This window comes from Myiozetetes cayanensis, unplaced genomic scaffold (genome assembly GCF_022539395.1).
Source record: "Myiozetetes cayanensis isolate MyiCay16 unplaced genomic scaffold, myiCay2020 scf10, whole genome shotgun sequence".
Classification (NCBI taxonomy): domain Eukaryota; kingdom Metazoa; phylum Chordata; class Aves; order Passeriformes; family Tyrannidae; genus Myiozetetes; species Myiozetetes cayanensis.
Genome location: NW_026086605.1, coordinates 18,798,989 through 18,804,988, shown reverse-complemented (window position 1 = coordinate 18,804,988; position 6,000 = coordinate 18,798,989).

The window sequence follows — 6,000 nt, the reverse complement described above, 5'->3', positions numbered from 1 at the left end:
AATGGATCAGCCCTCCTTTTCTATGGAGACTAGTGAAATCCTTGTGTTTTCAAACCATTTTACATGTCAGTGACAGTGTAATGTTGAGGTTCACATACACAGAGGTACAGGGCAAGTTAGTAAATACTAAAGTGATGAATAGCTCTTTTTAAAATTTATCTAGACAGCCATAGCAGGTTGCTGCTGTTACTGCTCCCCACCACCAATATGTAAAGTGGGTTCTGTATGCTTCTGAAGCAAATGAAAATGATGCTACAACCAAAGGATCCTGAAAGAGAAATCAATTCCAACTGGGAGTTCAAGTTTGCTCTTATCAAATCAGAAGTGAAGCAAAGAGCTTTACGGAGGTGTAAACTGGATTATATTCAGCAGGAATAATGGGGCAGCAATGGCAAACTGTTCCCTTATCCTTTACCCTCCTATAACCTGTCATTATGAGATACTAACTGTATTGTATGTAACAGTATTGCTTGAGAAAAAAAGTTCACAGTCCTGTTTCAGCAACACAAGATTTGGTGCTGCGGGGGGGACAGTAAAAGCGGGCTTTAGCAGTAGCATGTATGTGTCTTATGACAAAGAACAAAATTGAATATGATGTTGTTCATCATGAGCAGCAAACAAGAAATCTGTTGTTAAGAAACTGCTTACCAGAACTTAAGCAGCACTCTGTAAATTTCAAGGAAATCTTTGGCCACACCAGCTTGAGTTTTTCTAGGCTTTATGGGGTTAGGCTGCAAGCATGGAAATTCATGCATTGAGTATGCAATGGGAGAACTTTCTTATTCTTCCTGGAACACAGCAGAAAAACATGCTGAGAACTGGAGGAACAACTTAGCAATAAAAAGGTGAATACGACAAATAGTTCCCAGGGTATGAGCTTTCAGGCAATGCAAATTAATTCCTTACCCCATCTGGTCTGCAAGTAATGGGTGAACCTCAAAATAAGCAGAGTTTGGTTAAGAATTCAATAACTGGAATCTCTCAGCAGTCAGAATCATATGACTCTGCTTTATCTCCAAAATGCCTATCCTCACAAAACCCGAGCAACAGAGCACTCGTTAGTACATTGTATTAGATTAATTCCTGAAACTGGAACTGCAGCAATTACCACAATAAGAAAAGAAAAAAAAATTAACACCATCTGCTGCAGTCTTCAGGTTGTCTTTCAACATTTCCTCTAACATGCTGAACAAGGTCATGATGGTGTTTGATCCTGAGGTTAAGTTAGACTCCACTCCAGCAGGGAAGGCTGGCTTGGAGCAGGCTTCACATGTAGACCTCATCCTGGAATTATATCAGAATGCATCACTGAAATGCAGAAACTGTTTGCTGCAGAAGGCAGAGGGTCTAAACAAAGAGTTTCTGGTATAAATAAGTGAAAAATCAATATTACTAGTAAACCAGAATTACTTTTTGAGTTAGAAGGCTGGAAAAGCCTGACATTTCTCTGGGCATGTCTAATTGGCATGTTTGCTGCAGATAACCCAGGCTGCCATTGACTTGGCCAGAAAATAAAGGACTAATATTTTCCTTGTATAAACTGCTCCTGAGCTTTTCCCCCCAAAGTATTGGACATGCTTTTCATCAATATATGTTGGCATGACTTCTTTTTCCATCTGCTTGGAAAACGGGGGCAGGATGGAGTCAGTATTTTAATTTCTAAAAATAAGCATACCAGTTACACTGCCAAAAAGTTGGAAACCTTCACTCAACAACAGTATTTAGAGTTTCCATTTGCTTTGGCTTCCTCCTCTAGATGCCAGTGTTGTGGAAGAATATTTCCTGTATGAGCAGTACAAGTTTATGTGAACAAAAGCTTAATCGTGCCAATCCAGCCAGTGAGTAGATATGGCACCCCAGTGAGAACAAAATGCATGAGTTTACAGAAAAAAGTGGGGTAGGAGGGGCTGTTCTTCTTAAGACATTGAAAATTCAAGGTGGAAAATCCAAAGAGAAGCAGATCCCCAGTGTAGTCCCTGTAGGTCATCCGAGATGCCTGGTGCTTGTGCTTGCTTTTTTCATGTAAAAGCTGCTGCTCTGGCAAGTGCATGGAATGGGATGATTGGTGGCATAATGACAATTGTAGTTATGGGCATTATCATCTGCCACCTACTGAACAGTAATTAATAAAATCTGCCCTGAACAATTCTGCTGGCTTGTTGAATGCTGACATGTGCAACAAATTCTAAAGGGAAGAGCAGCTCGATCTGAGGTCTCCCCATCTATTCCCCATCCTCCACCTCATCTCACTCTACTTAGAAGCAATTTTTTTTCCTTTTTTTTTTTTTTTTGGTCTGTGCCCCTGTTCTCCCCACCTCCCCCATCCCCCAAAAGATTACACTGCATAAAAAAAAGATGCAAAATATTTGGCTCTTTGGTCTGTGCTTCAAAAAATGTCACGGATGTCATTGATGTGATTCAATTAGAGCTCCATTCTGAATTCCCAACAAATGGGGTTTATTTGTTTATGTCGATGCTTTGCAGCTGGGAGAGTTCTGTATGTTGCTGAAAATCACTGGTTGCTTCAGTCTGTAATTGCAGCTCAGTTTGCTCAGTAATCACCTTCTTTGTGTTTTGTTACATAGTTCTTAGGTTTGATTTTACTACAGTTCTTCAAGAGACACTATTGACCAAAAATAAAGGAAAATATTTATTCTTTTCAGTCTGAGGGAATTATTGTACTGCTGCTGGATCAAAACATTCAGAGAGACATACTATTTTTAAGTAGTGTTCCGTTAAACTGCTGTCACATTTTCAAGCTAACTGCTGTACGACACTGCCAGATCTGCATTCAGTTTAATTAATGTTCATCACACAGGAGAGTAAATCAGGTGGAGCTCCTCAAGTTTGGTGTGGTTACCATTTTCAGAGCCTAAACTCATGTTTCTACAACTGAACATGATGTTCAAATTCTGAATTCTGCTATAGTATGTATATCTAGATTGATTTAATTGCTACTACTATCCAATGTCCCAAGTAGACAAATAATTTTATAGCTTTATAGATGTGAAAGTCAGAATGGCATTAAGTGTGTATTTCACAGAGTATCGTGGTACTGTTCTATACAGATATCAAAAGATAGCCACATCTGAGCAAGCTTCAGGGACTGGAATCAATAAAGCCATGGAAAAGGGGCACTCGGTTAAACTAAAGGCAAAAGTGAGCGTGACTGGAATTAAATTTACATCTGTTCTTAATCATGCTGCAGTCACTGCTTTCCATTAATTTTATCGGACATATCAGGTGTAATTTTATCAGATGAGTCCCATGAAATTGTAGACAATGTACATTATTCCATGGCTCCTTTGTAACATTTGGAAACAGGTGCTATTGACCCACTTTTGTGGAATATAAAACTGAATGAGAAGGAAGAGACTACCCACTTCTCCCCAAAAAAGTTTAGACAGGAGTTAACTGTCCTGAATTTGACTACTTTGAATAAAAGTGAGAAAGTGCAGAGTGTAAGTGAGAAACTGCTGAGTATGTTTTATATACATGCACATTTTCTTTTTTAGCAGTGGTGACTCAAGACAACTGGAAACTTGGCACCTTTCCTTATCCCAGGTCTGGCTTTGTGCCCACTCTGTACATAGAAGGAGTGAAAAGCTTTTCAATTTCTCCAATCCAATTCATTATGCAGTGGTTGCACAAGTTGCCACATGTGTGCTGTTAGGAAGTCTCAGCACAAATGGAAATAGAACTTGTCACAAAATATAGGCATTCATCACTGGTGATGCTGAGCTTTCCCACTTGGAGAATGATTAGCTGTTCATTTACATATTGATCAAAGCCATGAAATGGGGCTGACTTGGCTAATCCTGTTTATTCCCTCATGCCATTTGAAATAAATTGGAGGAAGCCCAGATGATGAATACTGTTGTATATCACAGGTAAGAAAGGTTATCTGCTCTGAGATTTGTAAATCCCCTTTTCACTAGAAAAAATGGCCACTTTTTACAATTGCTCTTTGAATTCACACGGTATATGGATTTAGCATAGCAAAAAAACCCCACAAAACCTGAAGTTAAATAATATGTGATCAGGCCCTACTCAGAGCAGCCACTGACTGCATAAAACATGTGGGAGCTCCTTACAAGTTCGTTATTTCTCATTATATGTCAAATAGTACAAATGGCTGGACTATTTGTTTGTTTGGTTGGTTGGTTGGTTTTTTCTCCTTATGATCCGGACAGTCCTAAGCACTTGCAGCTTTGTTGAGTTCACTGAAGTGCTAATGGAATATAGGCAGGGTTAAAATATCTGGTTTGAACTTCAGAGGTTGGAGATTTATAGTAATTCACTTTTCTTTTGGTTTCGGTCATTCTTAGAATCAAAAAAGTGGAAAATCGTTTTAATATAAACTTAATGAATGTTTGGAGCAGGGGTTTCGGTGTTGGATATATCTCCAGTGCAAACATATGCATAATCAGATATGATGTTTCATATACTTATTTTAGAAGGCAGGTATTGCACAACACCCATTACAATGAAGTCTCAGTTCTGGTAGGAGACAATTTGCACAGTGCAATCAAATAATTTTTGTGATAACAGACAGAATAATACATACAGCAGAGATTCCTTTCATATTAAGAAGATAACCTTTCATATTAGGAAGATATCAGTTCTTTTTCTTATTTGATAATGCCATGAGACAGCAATATTCCACCTGCTTGCATTGCACCCAAATGGATGCAGATTCATCTTTCCAGTTCAGTTCTAATTGAAACAGTGTCTGCTCAAATGGATTCAGTGTCTCATCTTGGCATCTTGGAAAAGTTTGATTCAAGGGGTCCCTTTTTTGTTAACAGTGGTTCTTTTCATGGCTGTCTCTATGGCCCCTAGTTCCAGCTGGAGTCTGAAATGGAAGTTCTGTGTTAATGCACCACAGCACAGGCTGAGGTTTTCCAGCTGAGCCAGATGCTGGAAGTCTTGGAAATCTTGCTAAAGAGCCTGCGTATGTGTGCCAGCTCAGCTGTAGCTTGGTTGTCTACAGCTATGGAGGACTGGCTTTGATGGCCTGAATGCCCCCTACCAGACCTGTGTAGATGGTTTGTTTGGGATTTAAAGAGAAACAGAATTTTTTAGATATTTTGCCAGTTTTTACCTTACCCTCTCCACATCAGGTGAGTACTGGCAGGTTGCAGTGTATCATGAGAATGGTATGGCAAAAAGCTGTAAAGGCCAAGGCTGGAAGCAGATTGTCACTTGAAGGAGAAACAGTGGCTGTGCTCCTTCGCTTTTACACTAAAATCGTATTAAACCTTACCAATTTGTTGTTTTGGTTTTTTTTCTGGTTAGCTTTTTCCTTTGCCAGATCTTTTATGCTGGGCAATGTACTGAGAAGGCAGAACTCATCTCCTTCATGCCTGGCCTTTTCCTCTTGTAAGGAGGGGTCTAATGATAATTCAGCATTGAGAGTATAAGGAACTCTAAGTACTTCACTTATTCCCTCTGTTCTGAACAATTGCAGAGATAGTACACCAGCATATGAAATTAGCTTGGTATACAAGATGCTGGTCTTATTTCTTTATTCTAATTTTTTGCATCTTCTGCCCCATGTCAAGTGTTAGACTGCTGCTGCCTGTTAGGTTAAGAGTGTAACTGTTGATTTGTCAGATAAGACCAGGGATCAGTGAGTGTGGTGGTTCTCCCCCAGCTGGCCTGGGGGATTCGGGAAGAATTAAAGTTAACAGGAACCTTTGTTCAGGGGAGAATTACGCCCGGACCCGGAAGTTGTAACAATATGGTTTTCCGGTAAAATGTGCTGAACACAGCAAAATGTGTTTCGTGACATGCGCAGTAAGCAGAGTTATATAACACCGTTAGTGGCCAATGGAAGAATATTTATGTATGTGGGAACCAGTGGAGAGTTGACATGTGTAGCCTAAAAAGTGTATAAAAGCAGCAGACATCGTGCAATAAGGGGTTCCAGCCTCTGGATCCACACGGGTTTTGTGTCGTGTCCCGCCTCAACCGCGACAAGTGAGTATGCACTAACAG